This window comes from Bactrocera dorsalis, chromosome 2 (assembly GCF_023373825.1).
Source record: "Bactrocera dorsalis isolate Fly_Bdor chromosome 2, ASM2337382v1, whole genome shotgun sequence".
In the NCBI taxonomy this organism is placed as follows: Eukaryota; Metazoa; Arthropoda; class Insecta; order Diptera; family Tephritidae; genus Bactrocera; species Bactrocera dorsalis.
Window position 1 is genome coordinate 95026039 of NC_064304.1, and position 26019 is coordinate 95052057.

At 37.0% G+C, this 26019-nt stretch overlaps 1 protein-coding gene across 3 annotated transcripts in view; it reads right to left on the reverse strand.

Moving 5' to 3' along the window:
* Positions 1-26019, reverse strand: part of LOC105230981 (neuroligin 4-like) — a 188059-nt gene that overhangs the window by 157375 nt on the left and 4665 nt on the right. For all 3 annotated transcript variants that reach the window (XM_029552311.2, XM_049449718.1, XM_029552312.2), the window contains exon 2: positions 21980-23437. The gene's annotated coding sequence lies outside the window, so the exon portion shown is untranslated. The remainder of the gene's footprint in view (positions 1-21979; positions 23438-26019) is intronic.

Sequence of the window (26019 nt, forward strand, 5' to 3'; positions counted from 1 at the left end):
TGTGTTGCAGTTCGCTTGCATTATGGCACTAAAGCTAATAACCTTAGTAAACATATGAGCGCGTGTGCATTCGTATGTTTGTGTATGTGCAATGTACATGCATTTTCATATTTTTTGGTTTAAAAGTTTTACGAAGAACTTTCACTAAAAGGAGTGTGCACTCCATTGATGCACACACACATAAACATCTACAAGCAAACTCTTTGCTAAAACTTCAGATTTTGCTTCTGCCCTGCTCTAGCATGCTTCTATTTGTTTGTGTGTGTGTCGTGTTTGTGTCTAATGCATTTAGCTTGGTATTTACTTAAACTCATTGCAAATTAAGTTAGCTGCCAATTTGCTGCTTGCAGCATTCACTTGCCTCTAAGTGTTTCACAGGAAAGACGAGCGCTGCAGTGGACTTCAGTCCAGTCTTGGCGAAAAGTAGCTGTTGCTAAAAAATTCAAGTGATGAGCAGAGAAAATTCAATTATTAGTTATTCCATTAAAAGTTAAGTATTTTTTGCTTTCTCAAATAAGCGTGTAAATACTGCAGTTGCCGTTGATTATATTATCATTGCACTGTGCGACAAATGGAACGGTGCATATGTAAACGAAATAAATATATTAAAAAAAATGCAAAAAAAAAAAACAGAAAAAGAAAATCAAAAAAATATAAAAAATGCAAAAAAAAATCAAAACAAGAAAAACAAAAAATAATACAAGAAAAGTAGTAAATATCTGTGACTTGAAAGTGCTGCTCCGAAAATTTTTCCACATTTTATACCCTTAAACTGAAATTGCCGTTGAAGGAGCTGACGGCCATCTCAGAAAGTGCTTATGAAAAGTGTTTCGAGAACTGGAAAAATCTTTGGCCATACACTTTCCATTAAGAATATTAATTCTTGTTAGTAGTAAGTTAGTTTCCCTTACTAAAAGTTCGTCGTACAAACACATATGTATATGATTATCGACAAAAGGGGTTATATTAACTTTCTGTTTTCCAATTTTGTTGCTGTAGCTCAAATAATTTCTTGCAGCACTCAAAGACTCGTTTTCACACTCTTCTCACTACATTGAAATATCAATCATAGCTAACTGCACTCACACACATACACAAAGATCCAGCTCACAGCGTAAAAATAGGAAGAAAAGAACACACACACAAACACTAACAGATATAGACATTACATATATTTTTTTCGAACTGATGTAGTCAGCGTGCATCGTTTGAAAAAAAAAACACGTGAGTTTGTGCTTGTATAATCAAAATATAAAAATACAAAAATGCGTGTTCACCATATCAATCCAATTCCGTTCGATCCAATTCAATCCAAATGAATTTAATTCAAGCCAACTCAATTCAATTTCACTCAGTTCCATTGAAATCATTCGACACGATTTTTAGCGTTATTTTTCTATGCACTACAGCAGCATTGATTTTGTATTTGTTGTTGCTTCTTTTATGCAAACACATATATGTAAGTTAGGGTGTTTTTTATTTTTCAGGATGAATTTTTAGCACGCGTTGAAGTTTAAGTCCTAAAAAAGGTGCCTTTTCAACAAGCTCTTTATTTTCAAATTAAGCGGTTTTGTTACTCTAATGGCTTGAATTTCAACAAAGTTTTGAAGTATCTTTAAAAAAGGCCATTAATTTTTTTACGATCAATTCTTTTATTAACAAAAATGTTAAAAACTTCAAAAATTAGTAGCTGGAAATTCGCACGTATCTATACTCCCTATGTCTCCTTTGTCTGTGTCCTTTTAGAAATCAGATACCAAAAAAATGTTTTTTTTTATCTAGAATACCCTTGCAATGTCTGGTTCTACGGAAAAGATTGAAATGTTTTTTGTCTGATTCGGATTTAAAAAAAATAGTAAATTTAGCTAAGTGAATAGTGAAATTTAGAAAACGCGTTCACTTTTCTATAATTTTGATATTCGAAAATATCATCTCGAAGATATTTTTGGAAAGTCAGCGATATTTAGAGTATTTAATTTTTGGAAATTCGTCTATATTTCGATAGTTTGGATTTTTGAAAATATTATATCGAAAGGATTTTTGAAAATATGTCCATATTTCGATAGATTAGATTTTCGAAAATATCATTTTGAAAAGATTTTTGGAAATTCGTCCACATTTCCATAGTTTAAATATTCAAAAATATCATCTCGAGTGGATTTTTGGAAATTCGTCCACATTTCCATAGTTTAAATATTCGAAAATATTTTTTCGAGAGGATTGTATGAAATCCGTCCATATTTCGATAACTTTGATATTCAAAAATATCATCTCGAGTGGACAAATCACAAATCAAAGATTTGGTGTTGAAAAACCGTCCATTAACAATTAGAGACATTGGCATATCGAAAGGCTCAGCCAATACCATTTTGAAGGACGTTTTCGGCCCCAAGCGCGTCAAATCTCGACTGGTACCGAAAACATTGAATTTTTTGGAAAAAAGGTGTCGCGTTGAAGTGTGTGAAACGATGCTTCCCGACTACCAGGGTGTCATGAAACGCATTCTAACTGGCGACGAGACTTGGATCTATGCTTACGACCCCGAAACAACCGATCAATCGAGCAAATATCGTGCCATAAGAGAGCCAAGACCAAAAAAATCGCGCCAAAGTCGCTCAAAACTTAAGGTCATGTTGATTGTTTTCTTCGATTATCGTGGTGTTGTGCATTATGAATTCCTTCCAACCGGTCAAACAGTCAACAAGGAATATTATTTGAACGTTATGCGTCGATTGCGTAACGCTACCTAAAAAGGCCAGAATTGTGGAAAGACAATTCTTGGTTTTTACACCACGATAATGCACCATCCCATACTGCCCTCGTAATTCGTGATCATTTCGCCAAAAACTCAAACCATATCGTTTCGTAACCACCGTATTCACCAGATCCGGCGCCGTGCGACTTCTGGCTGTTCACCAAGATCAAAAGACCGCTCCGGGGACACCGTTTTTATACGATAGTTGAGATTCAAGCCGCAGCGAAGACGGAACTGAAGGCCTTCCCGGAAAGTGACTACAACCAGTGTTTCGAAGATTGGAAAATCCGTTGGAGCGCATTGCATCGGGAGGGGAATCCTTTAAGGGGATGAAATTGATTTGGAAGAATAAATAAAGAATTTTCAAAATAAATACAATGTTATTTATTTATTTTTTGGGCACAGTAGTATAAACAATAATATAATATATGGAATATCCCTGTCTTAAACCCTGCCTAGATATTTTGCCCCATATGCAATTTCTCATACGATTTCATCTTTCGCAATAAATTTTTAGCTTTCAAGAAATCTAGCTTCCAAGCCTGAAAAGCCAACATTCTGAAGCAAAATTTTCCGCCCTACAATAAAGGTCTGGATAACTTTGTTCCTAAAAGCATCGCTTTGAAAGTTATACGCAACTAAAGTTATGCTTCAAGTGTACTGAGCATTCATGTAATTGCCTTATAAACTCTCTGTTGCTCATACGACATGGTGTACTAGCTGCAATAAACTTCACAGTATATAACTTTTAAATGCGTGGATTTATAGAAAAAAAGCGTACATACACTTTGTAAAGTGCTGTTGAGTGGAAAATTTTGTGTTACAATATTTTTTCGAAGTTGTAGTTTTACTTGTTCAATCCAAAATACCCAAAAATCTCATGTTATACGGGTAACAACACAAAAAAAGAAATATGAATTAGGTACGATTTAAAATGAAAATAATGAGCCGTCTTACTTTGATTCCTATTTTAGACCAAAATTGAAATCTCTTGCTCTTGCAAAAAAAAGAAGCAATCAACCTGCAAAATAACGAACACCCTAATGCACACACACATAGAGCCGCGTTTGTGCAACATGACTTTCACATATGTTTGTTTGCGCAATTTCATTTAAATATTTTCTATGCGCGCATGAAAATTGCGAAACGAGTCTGTTGAAAGTGGCGCACATGCTGCGGTAATATAGTGAGCTGAGACCAGAGTAAAAAGAGTTGTATGGCCTATGCCAATCAAAAATGTGATTTCTACTATAACAGTGGTGGCATTGCGGTTATGCACACACGCTGCTTATGCTTGTTGTTGGTGCTTATTTGTTGTGTTGGAGCTTATTTGTGGTGTTGGTCTTGTTGTTGTGCTGATTGTTGTGCTGTTTGATGCTGGCGCAATCACAGGCGCCGCAAGTAAATGGATTGAAATGAATGATTTGAAAACTGATTGATTAGAAAAGTATGCACTTGTTGGAGACGCCGCGCTTTGGTTCTCCATTTGCTATTTTCTGTTCTACCACCCAAAAAGAGTTGTTCGCTGCGAATTTCATGACACGTATATGTGTTTGCCTAACTATTACGCGCAGCTGTATCAGCTAATATTTTATGTACGAAGCATAGAAGAGGCCGTATACTGTTGAATATTACTTTTACTCCACTAGGAGAGAGAGAGCAGACAAAAATGTGTAGTGGTCTTAAGGTCTTAATAAGTTGAGCATTGTAGTAAAATATACTTGCATGAACGCGATAGGTGGTAACAGGTTTTTTTTTATGGTAGAAGGAAGCATCGAAAGCAGGGGTGCGGAACTTTAATCCGCTAAACCTAACCCTTCTCCCAACTCATATCACTACCACAGCATCACCGGATTGATTGTTAGTTCATGGGAGAGAGAAAGACTTTAAGTCTCTATTAATATATGTACTATTTCTGTCTATGCTGCTTGCTTAGTTAATAAATAAAAAATAGAAAAATATGCGTTACGCCTAAAAGTAGGCAATATTTAAGTTTTTATTGATTTTTACCCGTATAATATTGCCTACATACTGGTATTTTTACCCTGAACTGGGTAAATTAAATCTGCCACGAAGTTTTTTGTCGGAGATCTTATAAATCATGTCTATAACTGATCAACTTGACCAGTCGATTGTCTGTATATACGCGAACAAGTCGCAAAATTTTTGAGATATGTAATGTATAATTTTGCACATCTACTTTGCAACCAACAGGGATACTCATTTGTCGGTAACGCCGATATCGGAATACTATAGCTTATAGCTGCCATACAAGCTGAACGACATGAACCACGTGTTTGTATGGCAAACTTTTTCATTTTACGAGATATCTTCACTAGATTTGTCGTGGATTGTTACCTGAAGCAATGATGCAATCTGCGAATAAATTACTAAGATCGGACTACTATAGCTTATAGCTGCCATACAAGCTGAACGATTTAATTCAAGCTCTTGTATGAAAAACTTTTTTATTTCACAACATATCTTCACGAAATTTAGCACAAATTATTACCTAAAGCAGCGATATAATCTCCCAATAAATTATTCAGATCGGATCACTATACCATATTGCTGTCATACAAACTTTCCTGTCAAAATCGAGTTCTTTTATGAAAAACTTTCTTTTTTGTTAAAATCTTGCCACGAAAATTGGCAAATATTACTGTATATAGCAACGTTAAAATCTAAATATATATATATTGCTTAGATCCGACTACTAAAGCATATAGTTTGCATAAAAACTTATCGATCAAAATAAGCTAAAAATTCGTGCAACCTCTCTTATGATATTAAGAATGCACCTGTTTAAGAAAATTATAGCTTCGCTGAAGCCAAAATTAACGTTTCATTTTGTTGAATATTGGATTTGCTTCCCTCGTCCCTATGCAATGTGTGTTAGCTGTCTGACTCATGCCACAAATATCGGTCATAAGTATGCGCAGTTGTCTATGCTTCGGAGTGAGCATAATTGTGCGCAGCTGTTTTTGTTGTTATTATTACAATGCTGTCTTAAGTGTTTGTTAACATGAAAACAATACACTCAGCTACACATAGTAACATATAGTTAGCAACAACAAAAACAGTAAATGTAAGTAATCGAAACGCTAGTCAAACAGCACTGGGGAAGCAGGGAAGACAACAAAAATAGTTAAACACCCAAACGCAGTAATAAAAGGTGACTTACATACATATATGTAAATATGTAAATATATTTCCCTGCTATTTCCATGTACATATGTGTAAGTGTCAACAAACACGCTTGCTGTCTGACACTCAGTTTTTCGCTGCCTTTGTCGCAGCCATATACATGCGGATGTATGTGTGAGCGGCGAATGTTGTTCGCAAGCGTCCAAGCCAATTCATTTATGGCACACCAATGTATGTATGTATGGATGTGTGTATGTGTGAAAGTATCAGCAAATATCCGGTGCGTTGTAATATTGAATAAATACTCACTCGGACACACAAACATCGGCGTGAAAGCAAATGCACCACTGACACGTATTTTTATGTGTAAGTGCCTCTCACTGTCAGTATGAAAGGAACAAATGGCAACGCACAACAACAAATGGCTACAAGAGAAACGGCGCTTTACATTTTCATTTGCATGTGTGTGCCCAGTGGAACTAGAAAGGACACACACATGTGGTTAACAACTACTCGTGCGCCACATGAGATGATGCATACACACTGCCACACACACACACCCACAAATGCTTGCGTTTTATGACTTTGCATTGTTGCGCTGCGGCTGGAATCGCTTTTCATACGCAAGAGGCAAGGGGTCATAAAGCTTTCTTGTTTTCTTGTTTATCGCCGGCACATAAAGCATGCTGGGCTAGGGTGGCAGGGCCAAAGTGAGCTTGTTCGTGCAATTCGTTCGCCCCTTATGCCACTCTCTGCGGTTGTGTCATGCTGTCGCTGATATTTGATTGCCGAAACGGCACATAAAACGGCATGTTGTTGGTGCTGTTGTTGCTATTAAACGGAATACTTGTTAAAAATCAACGGAGTGTGCTTGCAGGAGTGTTGGGGCGAGGTATTGCTGCTGTCGGGTTACTTGTGATGTGGCATTTAGGGCCCATCTGTCTGTTGCCTCGCTCTACAAGCAACACTAAATGTGCTCGTTTTTGCATGTGATTTGGGCTTGCTTTCATTTTGCGCTAAAATCTGCTTTACTGCATGCTAATTTGCAGCTAAAATGAAATTAGGGTGGAGTCAATGGGTGTGAGTCGACTGTAACTGTGTGGTAAAATGTTGAAATGTGGTAGGAACGGAAAAGTAAAGAAAAATATTATTTAGTTTTTAAATTTCTATTATAGTACTTAAAGCATATGCTGGCATTAGAGAATGCGAAATTTTTCTCATTGTATTCAATGAATGCTGTGCTTTGAGACGTGTACTAACTTAAAAACATTTAAGGGGTTACATGGGTTTACGGGGTTTCAAGAAATAGATCTTTTTTATTGTCTTCTTAAATTCTAGAACACCTCTGGAATATTGTCCGAAATTTTCAAGTTGATTCGAGTAATAGTTTCGGAGATACAGCCTTGAGAACTTGTGCGCTCGAGGCTAGCTAGGTTAAGTACGCCATCTTTAAACGCGTTTTTCTCGAAACAGTATTTTTGAAGTCGGTTAACAAGATTTCTCGAGAAATACTAAGCCGATTTTCATGAAATTTGAGATACAATTCTTAAAGACTTGGTCAAAAGATTTTTTGAAAACAATTCGTGGATTTTCACTGAAATTTTCAATTTTTTTGTAAAAATGTCTGCCAAAAATTTAATTTTCAGTTTTTTCCTTCGTCCAAGTTCAAAGTTAAGGTGTAAACACGTATTTTTTTTACTTTAGATGATCCTGTAAGGAGTTATCCTGGCAATGCGGACGCATATTTTTTCTGAGCGGTCACCGAAAATGCCATGCAATGGCTAAGCTTAAAATATTTTTTTTTCCAAAAAAATTCAGCAGTTTTTTGTTAATAGTGTACCTGTTTGTTAATGTCTAGCAATAAAAAATTCTACTAACATAATTCGTTTTTTATATGACAAAAAATTTTTGAGACCCGTTTTTTTTATCCTAGGAAACCCATGTAACACCTTATAAACAATGCTGGCGGCTTTAAATTTTACTGGAAAAAGCATTTATGCAAAGTCAGAAACTTTAATTTACAATAATAATACTAACAAGTAAGGTAACAGTAACATCACTTCAACCTCATCGAAATTCGACTCGAATTTAGCGTATAAAAGTCCTAAAATTATTCGTGGAAACATTGTCATAATTCGCCTTTTGGTTTCTAAAACTCCATCCAAGGAAATTGACTTTGTAGTGTCTCAATTGTAGAATGCTTTTACATTCTTCTAGAAAAGAATGAATCCGACAGAAAGCGTAGAGTTGAATCTTGTCATATTAGGGTGTGTAAGAAAGTTAATTGATTTCTCTATGGAATCAAGATAAAAGTTGACTAATGTGTGTGAAACTGCTATTTGCATAGTTTGGGCTAAACAAGTGCACAGACATATGATATTAACTTACCAATAATGTGGACCGAAAAAGGATAATGTATGCGACTCTTATTTTCGTTTGATTCTAACAAAAATAATTGCAAGTCCAAACACACTAGCCAGTACCAAAATTATCTTTGGCCAACAGACCTTTCTTACATATTATTATTATTTTGAAACAGATGTCGAACTATGCCCCTTATAGCTGGTATCCGTTGCCCAGCCGGCTTTACCATGTCAAAGCTTCAATATGCCTACATACAAGAGTGTATTAGAGTGTCTGTTACATCCTTATTTGGTAGTTTTTCAACAGATGCCTTTGGAGTTTCAATTTCTGCTTTAAAATAATTATACAGCATCAAAAAAACCTTTATTTTCAATTTAAATGCTGCATAACTCATTTTACGCACATATTTCATATTGATTTTTTTGAGCTTTTGCAATACATTTTTATCTCTCATGAAAACAAACCTATATGTAACTCTGATGAACTTATAAACTAATGCAAAACTTTTCGCTCTACAAAAATTGTCTTAATAATTTGTTTGATTAAAGTTTGCCTTTAAAAGTAATACGCAGGCAAAGTTATACAACAAATGTATTGAGCATTCATACAAGTGCCTTATAAATACAGAATTTTCCAATAAGAGTTATACAAATTCTTTAAAAAATACATACTAATTGTTAAGGAAATGTGTTTTTATTTAATATAAAGTACGATCGCTACAAATTAAGTTCTGAATATAACATCATTCAAGTGTCCTCCAGTAGTTCTTTTGTAGGAACGAATTCGATGAACCCAATTTTCGAACACTTTTTCTACTAAATCAAGTCGTATGTCATGAACAGCATGTCCAATATTGTCTTCTAAAGCTTGACTCTCTCGGTTTATTTCTTAAGATCGATGACTTCAAATAACCGCACAAGAAATAGTCTAATGGTGTTCAATTACAACTGCTTGGAGGCCATTTAATGTCAGAATTTCTTGAAATTAACGAATCTGCAAACTTTTCTCGCAATAATTCGATTGTTGCATGTTATGTGTGGCATGTTGCACGGGCTTGTTAGAACCAGATGTTGTCAAGATCAATTACTTCCAACTGCGGCCATAAAAAATTTGTTTTCAGCGATCTCTACCTTTCCCTATTGACAGTTACGGGTGGCTCCAGCTTCATTTCGAAAGAAGTACGGAGCAGTGATTCCAATTTAGTTGAGTGTAATGGTTGTCCATGAATAATTTGTGGATTTTCTTCGCACCAGCATCGACAATTTTGCTTAGTTACCGCACAAATCAGATCGATGATTTTCTTAAAAAAATGATTATCCTTTTCAAGTTGTTCCAAGGTCAAATCAGCAAATCCACAACGTTTGCGGTGGTCCAATGGTTGCAGTTCTTGCGTGAGAACAATTTTATACGTATGAAAGCCTAAATCCTTTCTCAAAATCCGCCAGCTTGTGGTTTGAGACAAACCCAATTCTTGAAAAGGTCTTGGAATCGTCAATTTGCCGTCTTCAGCAACACTTGCCTGAGTGGCAGCAATATTTTCACTACTTCGAGCGGTTCTTTGTCTTATTGGCACTTGAACATTATGTAAAGAAAGTGTACGCTCGAAACTTTCAGCGGTTCGACGAATAGCGAGCATAAAGATGGATGACCATATTACGACCTTAAAATGGAGGACCATTAATTTGATAATAAAATTGAATAATTTGTTAACAATGTTCGTGTGTATATCTTGCCATGATGAAATTGTAAATATTACTGAATACTATGAAAAAAAGAGTTTCAGATCTTGACATAGTAAAAATGGCCGATACAAACTTAAACATCACTTGAACACTATTGGAAAATTCGGTATATGTATACATATACATATATATAGAAGTAGTTTTATACATACTAAGTAGTATATAATAAACACATATGCCATGTGTTTCAAATCACTTGTTACGCCACAATAAGTATGGGTACAAAAATAACAAAAAAAAACATATTTGGGGTTTAAGAAAACCTCAAACAACGCACTTGATTTTACGCATTTAAGGACGCTTCTCGTGCCGTTTTAAGTCGTCACATGCACTCGCATGTTCATAATTGCCACTTGGGGGCATAAGCAGGAGTGCCACGCTCTTTTTGTATTTTCAGCGCGTTCATTTCAACATTGGCCGCTTTGGCAACATTTGGCTTTAACTGCTCACTCAAGAAAAGGCGAGAATAAGCGGCACGTGCAACCGGATTTCTGTATCGCTATTTATTTATATTTGGCTTTTCACCAGTACACACACGCGGCAGCTCGCTTATCACGTAACGCAATCAATAGCAACGCAGTACACACGCTTGCTTTCGCATGGTCTGCAACGAGACTTCCTGTCGCATTTCCTGCGCACTTGCCATTTGACTGGCTGACTATCAGCCCCTTATGGCAAGTGATTTTAATGACGCACATTCCACACACACACGCACACATATCCGGCTGCCAACGCATTTGTAAATGAAAATGTCTAAATTCGACGAAATATTAAAAATTCCACTCATGCTCTGTGCTGTGTGCTGTATTTTACACAGCACACCGCGCATGTGTTGGGGAATTGTGCTGGCTTTTATGAGACGTCCCAGCTTGGTCATGAATTTCAAAAGCTTCACGATTCGCTTTAAGTGTATTGGCTATGTTGGACAGGGTTAAAAGTTGTCGATATATGTATATGTATTTTACCAGTCCTTCTTCAACTTTTCCATTGAAGTTGATGCGGCAAATAGTTTCAGAGATGTGAGCTTACTTGTAGTCGGTTCCCACAAATTTCAGCGTTTTTTCCGCGAAACGTTGTTTTTATAGTCCCCATATACGTTTTCACATAGAAAGTGACAACAATTTCTGCTATAACAACTAAGGAGATCGATGGCTGGAAAAGGAAGGGTTATGGACATAACGAGTTTTGTTTGAACTAGCTCGATATTAATTCAAATAATTCAGACTATATGGATTTTAATAGTTAATAGTTAGAATACACTCTAGACGTTAAAGGAGAAGGGATTCAGTAAGGAAGGAGCATACTACTTCAATCTATACTGGTGTGTCCAAAATGTAACGCGGTATAAGGAAGGGCATATACTCCGAGTATCTTGATATCTTTTTTCCGCTTACGAAACTCTGGAGATGTCTGTGGTGTTCTACTAAACATTTACAAGAAGAAACGGAAAATAACCATTTACACATACGGCCAGACGGCACAACCTGGCTTGTCGCCGCCAAAGATCAATTCCAGCTTAGGAAATAAATGTAGAAAAGCTTTAGGCTCACTGACAGGTTAACTCCACTTGACCATAATTTGGGTTCCCGGTCACAGCAACATTTTCGGCAACAAAAATCAGGCGCGAACTGCGGTTATGTCGCTATGTTTGAACTTGGGAGCCCCGCTAGGCTAAAACGACTGTGTGAGCTGACCTTGAGAAGCACCAAAAGCTTCATCAAGACCGGGAAGGTCTTCTGCGAGCCATTCCATACCAAACGAGGTTTCAGACAAAGCGACTCCCTTTCGTGCGACTTCTTCAATATACTCCTGGAGAAAATTATTCGAGCTGCAGAGCTGAATCGAGACGGTACAATCTGCTAAAAAGGTGTATAGCTGCAGGCGTACGCCGATGATATTGATATTATTAGCCTCAACAATCGCGCCGCCTTTCTTCAGACTGTAGAAGTAAGCAAAGCGTGTGGGCCTGTTTGTGAACAAGAACAGAACAAAAATTCTCCTGCTATCAAGCAAACAGTCATCGCATTCACAACTTGGCTCCCACTGTCAACAATGACAGTCGTAAATAATTTCGTCTATCTTCGAATCAGCATCAACACCAACAACACACAATACTAGCCTTAAAATCCAACACAGAGTCACTTTTGCCATTAGGAGCTACTTTGGACTGAGCAGGCAATGAAAATTCTACAAGTCTCTCATCATTCCAGTCTTGCTATATGATGGGGAGACATGAACAATGATATAATCCTTCAGACTCAACGTACGCCTTAAGAGTGTTCGAGAGTAAGGTTTTGTCGAATATTTATGGTCCTTTTCGCATTGACAATTGAGAGTATCTCAGTCGATGGAACGATGAGCATTACGAGTTATACGCCAACACTGACATAGTTGAGCGAATTAAGAGACAGCGGCTGCGATGTCTAGGCTATGTTGTCCGGATGCAGGAGATCACACCAGCTTTGAAGGTTTTCAATACCATATCCGAAGGTGGAAGCAGAGGACGAAGAAGACTTCCCTTCCGTTGGATAGATCAGATTGAGAAGGACCTGGCTGCACTTGGCATCGATTTGGTGCCAAACAGTGAAAAGAAGGAACGACTGGGGCGCTGTTTCTAACTCAGCTATAACAGCGAAAGTGTTGCCTACGTCAGTAAGGAAGAATAATTTCAATAACTTCCAGCAATAATATGTTTTCAGCAGACACTGCTCTAATCCATTGCGTGAGTTATCCGTCAGCACAACCTACCAATACAAGTACAGCTCAATGCAACCACTCAACGCGCTTATCGAATATCTGGTCATTCCCGTACATGACAGAGGTCTTTAGCAGCATGCTGGCCTTGTGGCTGACCAATCTTGTGTGTTTTGAAGTGTGTTGCTTACGCACACGCAAACACGACCGTAACCCACTTTGCTGCTACTCATCTTATACACAGACGCCTACTTTGCCACGTCTCTCATAGTCGTGTCTCGGCTTGCGCTTGAATTCTCTGTTCTTCGTTTTTTATGATTCTACTCGTATTATTTCAGTTGCGAAATTTGCTGCTAAAATGCAAATGAACTCAAATTCTACTTTCTTGAATTGATTTGCGGCAAATTTCAATCAGACAATTTTTTTTCCTCAAACTCTAAACTCTTTCCTCCGCCTGTATAGTCAATTCTATGGCCGGCACTTTTCAGTTGGCTTTCACGAATAATGAGCAGCCATATTTATTTGGCCACATTGCGAAATTGTTGTGGTAATTGATTGAATTCCAATTTCATTGCGCTGCCGACTTGACGAGTTTTATTCCACCGCAGTCGTGGTTCGATAGAAGCGAGGCAGCCATTCTTCGGCAAGCCATTGGATGGGTTGCAGTCATTTTTTTTCTTTGGCATGGAGTCAAGTGGAAGTTAAGTTGAAAATTAAATAAAAATAAAATTGTCATGCGAGTATGGAATAAGTATGGAAGGAATGCAGACTCGCTTTCTCCACACTGAAGGTGAGTGGCGTGTTCAGCTCATTGCAATCGCAGACACAGCATAAGTGCATTGACGATTAATATTGAGTTTGTGTTTTATCTAAAGAATTGGGAGATTCCAATTCAGAAGTTTGATTTTTATGTGATATAAACATGCTTTGTTATTTCTTAGGAATATCTAAAAGAATTTTAAACTACAAAATACCGTTCTATTAAAGGCCGCCTCATTATTGTAAAGCTAACATGATGAAGTCGTCCACAGTGAAAGCTTGGCACACAGTTTCTTATGTAATATGTACTAGTCATCTGCAACTTCGCCAAAAAAACGCATACGCTTCAATTAGTCGCAAGAACTCAAGAACATGCCTTAATTAGCATATGCTTTGGTCTCCACTCCCAAGTCGTTAAGTGATTTTAAAGGACGCCAGATGAGGCTTAAATGCGTATGATGATGGAGAAAACTTGCCGAAATTAATTTGCCTCTTTGTGTGTTGCTTTCTCCAATCAACGAAAGACGCAAAAATTTTGCAAAAGTGCAGCGCGTGCGGCAGATTAAGAAAAATTTGTACAACGCAGATAATGGATGGGCAAATGGAGGATGAGAAGCGTAAGGAAATAAAAACAAGTAAGGAAGGCTAAGCTCGGCTTTAATCGAATTTCACATTTTTGCAACTTTCTCGGATTAATGCTGAGGAAATACATACATCCAGGCATACAGTTGGTTGGTTATGTAGGGTCTAAGGTAAGTTTTCAACCGATTATATATATTTTTGCCACAAAGCGGCAACGTTGTTAGAAAAACACGCTCTCGCTCTCTATTGCATATCTATATTAGAGGCTAAGGGAATTACTGTTCCGATTCAACCCATTTTTGACACAAATGACTATTATCAGGAGAGGATTATCCCTGAATTTAATAATATATCTAACAGATTCATCGATATTTTTGATAAAACAAATTCACAATAGGAATTGCGATCTATATATTTATTATCTGGGTGCTGGAAAAGTTGTAGTTCGATTTGAATAATTTTGCTTGTACGATGGCACACTTCAAAAGCACTATTCGTGCAAAGTTCTCTCCCGATGTTTTCATTAATACATGAATTGTATAAAAGTAAAAAAGTGCCTTTTTCACACTGTATAGTTCACCCATGAAGCAGCCAGTATCATATCTGGTCTTATGCCGCCGGATTTAATGGCCTCAGAGTTAAGTAGACTCTATCAAGAGCTATGAATAGGCGTCTAACGGCTGATGAGCGAAAATAGGAGAAGCATGCGAGCCTCGAAGAGTGGCAAAGACAGAAAACGAAGATGAACGCATAAGCTCATTAAGAACGTAACAGCCAGTATTGAGAGACGACACGGGGAGACAGACTTTTATCTGAAGTAATTCTTACCAGGCCATGGCTGTTTCAGTGAATATCTCCACAGATTCGGCTAAGATGGCGACACAAAATATTAATGCCGATGAAAACGCCGAGCATACATTTTTCTCCTGCTCGAGATATGTAGTGGAGAGAGTTATCATCGAACGAATAATAAACCAAAAGATGACGCCCGACAACGTTATGAGTTACATGATGCAAAAAAAAGCTGATATGGGCGAAAATGAAAGTTTGGACCGAAATAGCGATCTAAGATAAGAGAACGACAGCGGAAAACTTAAAGACCAGCTGAATAATTTCGCAGGGAGTTTGTGAAGAGGCATTCTTGTCCAGCTTGGTACTGCGAAGTAATGCCTAATGGAGATCTCACAGGTCTAAATACGAGCTAAAACAGCCGGAGTTAAGGGTTTGTGTATAAGCGTACTGTTCCGCAAGTCCAGCAAAGTTAGATAATACTAACTGGGCGTGATCCCGAAAGAGGTACATCCTTAGCGGGTAAAAGCGGTAGTATCTTTGGAAGCTTAGACCTCCTAAACAAAATACTGCAATTTAGGAATATTAGGATAATACTTTCATCAAACTTGGTCCAGTAGGTGTCGCAGGGGAGGGGTCATAGTTCGATTCAGCCATTTTCGTATTTTTTTCGGATGGAAAGGGATGTTGAAAAGATTTGTCGCGAACGCATTTGGATATTCTACGTTTAGCACGCTATATAAATTGTTAGAAGGCGGAACCACGCCCACTTTTTAAACCTTTTTCATATGGATGTCTCTGCTAAATACAGTTCGTTTTACAAAAGCCAGCCTTTTACCTTATCTTGGGCTTAGTTGTGACACTTTATTATCAGACGGACAGACAGATAGTCACTTGAATTCAACTACGTTCGTCATCCTGATCTTTTATATATAGATACATATATTATATATAACCTTATATGTAACTCTATTAGTTTTATGTGTTACAAACAACTGTTAGGTGAATAAAGCTATTATACTCTGTAGCATCATCTTGCAAGGGTATAATAACCAGCTTTGTCCTAAAAATTTTACTCAATGCTTCAAAGAATGAGTTAGAATTTTTTTTTTACAAAAGAGAAGAAGAAGAATTGCGCAAATAACTGTTAGAGTGAAGGCCATGCTAACTAGTTTGCTGCGACTCTCAAAGCTTAGCGGAATGTTCTTTACGTATGAAGAAATTTGCAAAAGAGAAAAACGAAGCGGACAAAATTATATAAAATTTAAATTTTTATGACTGCTTTCTCTTCAGAAAAAAATATACATATATCTATGTATATAGAAAATACTTTGTCGACTATATATATATATATGTATATATGTATATCTACATAATTTTAGTGGGTATGCGCTGATCGATAAGTCGGCAAATACAGTGGTGAGGGGACCAAACTTCGGTTATTCACTAGCAATATTTCTACCAAAAACTGAAGTAATTCAGCCCAAAATGCGCACGCAAATGCTCGATTGGCACCAAAAGCACTCAGACTGTGAACGAAACACAAACACACAGCACAAACACGCGCTCACAGGCCGGCCAAATATAAAAGCAATTTGGAAACTGGCGAAAAAGGGGCGCCACTACTCGTAAATTGCTTGACAGCGCCAAAACGAACCGACAAAAAGCGCTTAGCACGGAAATGCCGAAATGCGGGGCGTCACAGTAGTGCCAGCAAATTGAAGAAAACCGTGCGAATGCCGGAACTTTATTGGCACAAAATCGGCCATGGGTTGCGGAAAGCACATAAAGTAAATCGATAAAATTGTAGCAATAGTGAAATATATGAGCATGAAGATATTGCCCAAGTAATCGATGTACAAACTAGCGGTATGGCGTGCGAGCTAGACGACGCTTGTCATGTTTTCAGGCGAAAAAGTACTGAGTATAAATGATTAATATGAAAATCTTTTGGCTGCTTGTATAAACGCCGCAAAGTATGCTAGCAAAATTTGCTTCAATTCGGTAAACGACTGAGTGCTTGTGTTGCAAGAACTTTGTGTTGTAGTAGCAAGTGCGAAATGGCGACTAACGTGGTAAAACATATTGAATGGAGCGGCTCTTACAAGCAGGGCCAGAGTGCAAGCCTGGAGTTGCATTACTTTCATGCATTGTATTTCTAGTCTGAGCAGTGTATATAGAGCTTGCCAGAAACTTTAAGACAATGAAATATATATTGTATGTAGACCATCAGCGTGGTGAGCGGAACCGATTTAGTCACGTCCGTGGGTTCGTCTGTTTGTTTATTGCCGAACTACTTCCACACTTTTTGAGATATCGACCTGAAATTTTGCACACTTTCCTTTCTAATAAAGAAGATGCTCTCTTGTCGGAATTGCCGATATTGGAGCTTTATGGCATATAGCTGTCGTACAAATTTCACGATCGGAATCAAGTGCTTGTATGGAAAACTCTTTCATTTTAGGTGATACCTTCACGAAACTCGGCGCTGATTATTATCTGAGGCAATAAGGCAATTTTCACAAAAATTTTTCAGATCAGATCACTGTAGCACATAGCTGTCATATAAACTAAATGATCAAAGTCAAGGTTTTATTTGGAAAACACGTTTGTTTGACGAAATTTCTTCTTTATATATGGCATAGCTTATTATTCAAGGCAAGGGTATAACCTCTGAAAATATTTCACTTATCGGACCCATATACCTTCTCATCCCTGACTTTTTACTAGCACTTTCAAAGTTATTACTTTTGTATTTGTTTTCCAAATTTCATTTCTAGATTCAGCGTGATTAAATCCTTTACTCGAAACAGGAATTCCCGTTAGTTGTAGTTACATATACATGTTTGGTATTGTTTTTCGCCTTCCACTGACCAACAACACTACGTTCTGTGCAACCATGCCACAAGCAGCAATATTACCATATAACCTAATTCTCTGAAGAAGCTGCATACAAAGCCATTACATTTTTGTTAGTTTTTTTTTCTATTTATCTGGCAATTTGTTTGAACGGATAGCTTCCTTTTTCACTCAGAAGTTCATCCTTTGCGCTTGTTTTTTGCTGCTAATGCACTCAAATTGGCTTTCGGCTAGTAGTTTGGCTTGAAATTCATTCGAAAGTAAATGCAAATAAAACGATTTTTGCCATGCTATGTTCCCGTTTTGGCCAATTCTTATTTCAATCATTTTTGCTCATCCGACATTCTCTTATTTCTTTTTTATTTACAGGCACTTCGCTCGCATTTTTGCTGAGTTCAGTACTCTTCATAATCCTCCCAAACTTTGACCTATTTAATTGCAGCTCAGTGTTAGCCAGGTCAGTGAATATTCAACTGGCAGGCAGACGCAAATGTACACAATATGTACCGTATTTACTCTGTTGAGCATCAGTGAGCCTGGCGCTTAATCAACCAGGCTAGATAATATTTTGTTGTGAGACGAATTCTGTAGATTTGTTTGAAATGAAATCAGGTTTGGTTGAGTGTAAGCTCTAATTTTCCATAAAATGAAAAAGTTGCGAAGAAGCTTTTATTAACGACTTTATTAGGATACTGCCACGCCCACAAAATGACAGTACTCAATATTGACATAGTTCATTAATGCAAATAATGAAGTAAAAACTTAAAAAAACATAAATATCTTTTACAAATATAAAATATTCCAAACAAGGACTTGATTCTGATTGTTCAGTTGAGGTGGAGTTCGCTAGCCTAAAATTAAGCTAAAGGGATGGCGCACAGAATACTCTCTCTCTCTCTTCCCTTCCTACCTTCGTCTCATCTGCGCCACTTCACCAGTGACCCCGAACAGTCCACATATCCATCATGCGCATATAACCGAAGAAACAGCCGCCAGGAGAAGTTTCAGTAATGCAGTGGTATAAGCGTTTTCAGAGATACAATTGTAGTAACAGAGAATTTTAGCTTTGCTAAGCCTTAGAGCGGGCACCTGTCTGCAATATCCAAATATTATTCAGTGTCATTGTTCGTGTAGTCCTCATTGTACTATTTTGTGTGAGAGCCCCTCTACACCATTATAAGACGATTCTTTACTCTCCTTTCAATATTTGGCCTTCAAATATTTTACCTTATCAATGGGTTGATGGCGCGAGCCTCCGAATAAGGGAAGAGGGACGTCGGGGATTTTGTGTATCGAGGTAAATAAAAATATTTAAATTTTACTTGGGTTAACAGCTAAGTCGCTTCTTTTTGCCCCTCTTTAACTTCGTTTATTAATTAAAATCTTTTCGACAACTAATTTAATTCAAATATATTTGACTTTTCTCGAAGTATTTCACACAATTTAAAACATTATAATTTTCGAATGTATCTAGTTCTGTTACGCTTAATGTCGTTTTAATATTAACCTTAAAATTCTCATATACTTTCCTAGTCCACTTCTAGTTGAAGTTATTTGGAAAGTTAGTTGCCGAACTGTGAAAGCTTAAATGACGCTATGTCATTTACAGCCAAATAGAGTTTTGAGAATTTTTCAATGAAATCAATTTTGATGAATTTATGATAAATTTGTGTTATTGCTCAAGGAAATATTATTGCTCAACCACAAACTGTTTCGAAAGAGAAATAAACCATATTCATATTCGACTATGTGACACTGTTAGCAAAGCTTTGAGCATTAATGGGAATATTTGAAGCGTTTCGTGGTAATTTAGTTCAGTTTTAATTACAGAGAAAATAAATCAATGGTACACACTTTTTTGTTGGCAACATTATATGCGCTTTTGAAATAATCAAAAAAATATTGTGCAGTACACGCGCTTTTATCACAACTTCTGTGCCTAATTTGCGCCACTACTGTACGTTCCAACTTGATTGGCGCTTAAACTGCCAATGCACTTTACTTTTCATTATCTATTCAGAGGTCATGCTTGAATTAAACCATATATTCACTTAAGGATATTTGTTGGCGGACAGTCTGGTGCTACTTGACTTACCGGCTGAATTGAGTGTCTTGCCAATCACCCATTTATTCATTTTATATACTCACATGAAATTCTGTCGGTGCCATAATCAAAAAGCTGGCACTGTAGTTAGACAGGGAAACACCGTTATGTACACAGTATATTATCCACATTGACACAAGCACCCTTAACACATATATGCACACATGCTAAGCAACTTGCACTGATGAGGGGATATCATACAACTTTGTTTCGCCCACTTAATAGTTGCTTTCCATTAAGTTTGTTGGGGAGACGTTTACCATGCCACATTTCTAACGGCGTCGTTGCTCCAGTCGGTCAACACTTCAGTTGTTTTTGCTTGCGAGGCCTGTGTTTGCGCCTATGTTTAGTTAAGTGTTCTATTTGTATTGATTTTATTTTTCTTTGCTTTGCAGCTGTGTCCATTCGCACTTTAACTTAGGGAATTAACTTTTGCTTGCTCACTTACTTAGTGTTTGTACTTGCGGCCAGGTGGTTTTGCAGCCTTACTGCCGCAAAACTGCTATTTGTCGTCCTTGACTTTGGCTTTTGTACACTGTGTCTAGAAAGGCAGGACAAACACCACAGTCAGCTGATGCGAATTGCTGTAAGAACAATGCCAGACTGCAGTGAGCAGAAAATGCTGAAGTTTGGAAGCCCTATTGACCGAGCAGAAATGTGAAGGCATCTTATTTGGGGACAAATCTTAGAATTATTATTTTCAAGTGTTCAATTTTGTGGCTAATAACTTATAATCACTCATTGGTTTAAGTTCGCATTCGAAACTTTAATTAAAATCATGACCACGTTATGTATCCTTAGAGCTCATTTGGTTAGCGTTAGGTTGAATACATTGAATAATATATACTACCATCTGAACACATCTGACCCAGAGGGGTCCATAAATATTAGCAGCGCTCAAAAAATGGATATTTTTTTGATTTTTTTTTGCATTATTTTTTAGTTTCATGTAAAGTTTGTTCTGCAATAATATGGATAATTTGTCAATTAGTGTGTGCTTGCCAGTTTTGTGGCGATTTTCACCAAAGCAAATAGAGTTTAACTAGAAGTCAGCTTTAAATTTTGTGTCTCTAATAGAATCACGGTTAAAAATACTGCAAAAGCTTTTAAGGAGTCCATTTTATGAATAACACAAATATTTGAATGCCATAGAGCATTCAGTGAGCGTCGCGAAGTCATTGAAAATTTGGCTCGTACTAGTCGTTCAGCCACCCATCTAAGTCATCAAACATCAAAAAAGTTTAGGCAGCACTGCTTAAAAGTCGTAGTGTTGTCATCAGAGAGTTAGCAGAGCGTCTCCATATCTGTTTTGGATTGACTCAACACATATTGATTAAAGTTTTGGTTATGAAACCTGTCATTGAAATGAAACTTACTATAACAACTAAAATTTTTACAAAAATAATGCGGAGTAGAGGTTACGCAAGAGATACTGGACAACATAGGGCTTATGAATAAGATGTAACTAACCAATAATCTAGCGAATAGTGCTCAAATATGCCTCGATACCAAAACAACCATGCCGAAATCGATCAAAAAGTTTTTTTACTATGATAAACGTGATGTGATTCACTATGTCTTTGTTCCATAGAGTCAAACGGTCAATATGGCATACTACTTAGTAGCTTTGAGGCGTCTACGTGAAGCAGTTCGCTGTGAAGGTCAAAATTTGTGGGCAGAAAATGCATGGATTTTTCACTACCGTAATTCGATTCACATTGTTGCTTGTTTCTGACTGTCTGTATTGTTAAACAAAAAATAATAGTCATTGCTCTGCTATTGTATTTTCTCGATTTGGCAGCCTGTGTCTTTTTTCTCTTTTCGAGACTGAAAAACTGGTGCATCCGGTGAACGCGTCATGAATCTATGTAAGCCAAGAAAATTCATTCTGTAGGCAGTGCAGGCCATCCCAACCGAGCCTTGTAAATGTATGAATAATTGAATAAAATATTGACATGCTTGCATTTGCTCATGAGCAACATAATTTAAAGACGTTAATAAATATTTGTAATAAAATAACAAAAAAATTTGTTTCTTTTCTTCAGCCTAGTAAAAATTTCATCAGATATTATGCGCTCGTGCTCTAAAGAGCGCCTTCTTATGAGTTTGCTGTGAAGTTCCATTTTTATTCGCTCACAGATATATCGCCTTGCCTCGCTTGACAAATCATTTTAGTTAACTTACCTCAAGAATTGATGCGGTGTTCTTTCTGCCTCCTACTCTGTTGGCGTTTTTTTTTTGTTATTATATTTGTTGGTTATATTTCTGCAGCCTGCCAGCTGTTGTTGCTTTTGCTCTGAGTATTATTGTTAATATCACACTCCTTATTTTTGTGGGTATACACTTTTTCGCACAATTTCTTTGGGTTTTTTTTTTGCTTTCCTTCTTTTATTTAAACGGATTTTTTCTCACTTTTGACTTTGATCTCACATTTGACATATTTTTATATTTTTTCCTACAAATATTCACACACATGCACACACTTGCTACACAAGTGAATAATAGCCGCTTAACGGTTTAGTTCGCTCCACTCGCTGCTACACGCTCCAGTTACCGTTGCAAATGTATTTGATCCACTTTACTTTGCCCGGATACTTTCTCCTCGCGCAGTGCTGTAGCTCTGAAGTTTGAATGTGTGCAAACTTTGCTTTATCATTTCTACACTCGGCTCACGTGCAATCCACTTATTATTTTCATTATTGTTTGCTTTGTGCTTTATTTTCCACACTTGTCAAACATTCCTCCTGATTGCGTTTGTTCCGTTTGCGCTCGGGCTTGTTGTCCTTGTTATTGTGTTAACGCTTAGTTAGGTTTCAATTTGAGCGGCATTCAGCGCAAGCCCCGCTACAGCAAACTTTGTTGCTTTGCCTTTTCCGCAGATCGATATCAGCGGCGACGCAGCAGCAAGCCTTTCGACCTCTTTTTTTTCGCTTTGCTCGGCGACATCACTCATTTGCCACTTTACGTTCCGATTTATATAGAATTTTTGTTTTGTTGTTATTGTTTTGTGCTCTGCCTTTGAAATTCGAGTATTCGTGCGTACTGAATTTCCACTTTGGCTCGTTTGTCGCGCAGCGCCCACTTGGGCTGTGAGCATCTACTCCGTTGCAGGCGTGTTTTTCTGGCACTTTTCACTTCTATTGATTTGTAACTTTATTTCGCTTCGATTTTTATTTAGCGCATATTGAACTCACATTTTTACGCGCGCACACACACACACTCTAAATTCCACATCAATATAGTTATACTTCACTGCGCCTAAAAGCACCCTTCCTTTGTGGCACTGAGTGGGCTTGCAATCACGGAATGTTCGGCCTGAAACAAAAGCAATTTCGGCTTCTGCCTCGTTGGCTTTAAACTGACACGTGTGTTGTAGTTTCTTGGCATTTCAGCATTTTTGCGGTTAGATGTACACTTGGCACAATTACGGTTTTCTATATTATTATTCTCGTTTACTCTAATCACAGTGGTTTTATTGATATTAAATGTTTTTTAGCACTTTAAATGATTTTGTATTACATTCGTATAGTATATCTAGGTACTATAACGGTTAATTGCGCACTTTTGTGTGCGCTCGCTGCTTCGCACGGTTTCGAGCTGCAGTAGTAATGTTAATTGAAAATAATTGCCGCCGAAAGTATGCTAAGAAGATTAAAAACAAAGAGTCGGTACGTGACGTCGTCAAATTAGCCAGAAAGAAGTATATAAACGAGGGCGGTTCTGCGTAATTTTAATATATGTAAGTAATTTGTATTAATCAAGCGAAAAGTTTTTGTTGCAAATTTCTATAAATTTGCATTTCAAACCTGTTATTGCCCCAACACAAACCATTAATCTTAATTTAATATGGTTTTTGGTGAAGAGAACCTTGTATAGACGTTGAGTTATGAACATCGAACTTTTTATATGATTTTTATGTATTCAATTTCCCACACGACCGCTTTGTAGGAAGTTAACTGTACGTGTTAGCCGCGCTGCACTTTATTCATGACATTGACTCCCCGCCTGTAGTCCAATGACGCCTATATTGCATATTCTGTTGCAGCCTAATAGCCTTTTCGCAAAGTGAAAATAATTTGGTGCTTAAAGATTATAATTGAGTAACCAGTTTTTGTCTTTCGAACAGCCGGCTACTCATTTAACGATCAATTTAACTTGTTTGTGTTCTCTTCCCTTCTAATCATCAACTGATTGCTTTTATCAATGTACAAAATCAAATTTACAGCCGGGACAACAACCCGCAGAGTTAAATACAGTCAAATTTACAGTGTGGACAACAACCCGCAGAGCTACATTCCAGTTGCAACTCAATTTGAAGTCGATTAATTATTAATATAGAGAAATAATATGATTCAATGTAAGATGGGTCCGTCAGTAGAAGTACACGCAAATGAGGGAAATTCTCCGAGCGCCATTCACCTGGGAGTGGCCAGAAACGATTGGTTACATATGACTCAATGTAACTCACGACTTTCAGCCTTAGACCAAATATCCTCTTTGCAGTTGTTTGAAGGCGAGCTAAAGTGAGAAGGCGAATTGTACCTTCCCAGAGTTATGCGCTGGATTCGCCACGTAAAAAATCCCCCCACAATGAGGAGGAAACAGCCATGTTGTAAACTCGGCTATAACCACATTAGCGGTGTCTACGCTAATAAAGAAGAAGAAAAAGTAAAATAAGATTTTTATTTCGTATGATGAATCAACGCTTTACTCGAGCAAATGGCGATTAATTGATCAATTAACTTCTGCCGACAAGGCTATAATAAACAAGTGGGTCTAGTATGTACTAACGATTTTAAAATTTATTAACATTCTTGATATTTCCCGAACTGAATGTCCGAATCGAATAACTCAAAAAGCCATTGAAAGGTATTGAATCAGTACTATTAACACTGTTTGTTCAAATAAGAAGCTTCTAAAAAGGCGGCATTTTAATTATATTAGGTAATTTTTTTTATATCCTGAATTCGATTATAGGCGTTTTAGTAAAGATTCCTAACTTTTTTTGAAAATATAATGTAGGCTATGTTCTCTATGTTATGAACTCATTCAAACAAACCTAGTTATAATATTTCTGAAAAATTTTGCGCCTTGTTATATGCAATAAAGTTGGAAATTTCGTTCAAATTTCATGCAAAATTGTACTGAGAAGAACATTAATAAACAACTTGTTGCGTAAAATTATTTCATCATTAAATTTAACAAGTTGGTAACTGAATTTGACAAAAGAAGTTTTGGAAGATGGATTTAGTAGAGGTTACATTCATTAATATTCAATGCGTTATTTTTCCACTGAAGCTTCAAAGGAGTAAAATTTTCCGCGCAATTTTTTTTCATTTTTTGCTTCCAAAAGTGTGGCAAAAATTTTGAAGCATCTGGTTGTCTTATATATAATAGTTTGCTAGAAATATCTGTTATAAGTACTAAGTTAAATACTAGTATTCAAAACTTGCTATCGTCGCAAATTTGCAGCGATTCCGAAAATACAAAATTGGAAGAATTTTTAGCGTTTCAAATGTAATGCTTTACCAAAATTTGTTAAAATTAAATTTATTAGCATTTTCTAAATCTTCTTAATTATTTTCATGCGGTTGGCCAAGAGGTGGTGAAACTTTCAATATATCGAACATAGGTGGGAAAGCTACTCTTCTTGTGATATTCTTTTCAGTTGGCATACAAGTATGACTGCTAATGAAAAATTATTCAACTACGACAATGTTAAACGCAAAGATCATATGTGAAACCTAGTCAAGTAGCCAAATCAACGGCAAAGCCGAATATTTATGAAATCAATGTAATGCCAGGAATATCGAGAGATCAAAAATTAGTGCTATATTGAGAGCTTCTTAAACCGGGGTTGAGACGAGTGATTGCCGAAAAACGTCTAAAATGAGCGACCAAACATGTGGCAATAATATGTACTACACAACTAATCTGAAAGAAAAATTTGCGACTGATGTGCTAAGAGGTCTGTGGGTATATTAGAGGTATCCTGATTACGAATTTGAGTTCAAAATTTCATCACATACAACCATTTGAGTAAATGGAGGTTGTTTGAGTCAAGGTGTATAGAATAGAACACAAAAAATCCCAACTAACTATTAGGAAATTTTTATTATCATTTTCGATTTTAGCAACCAAAAACTAGTAAGAAACAGCCTACAACAACACAGTCGTAAAATGATTGTGAACAAATGTAAGTTTCCATCAACACTCGCCTTCAT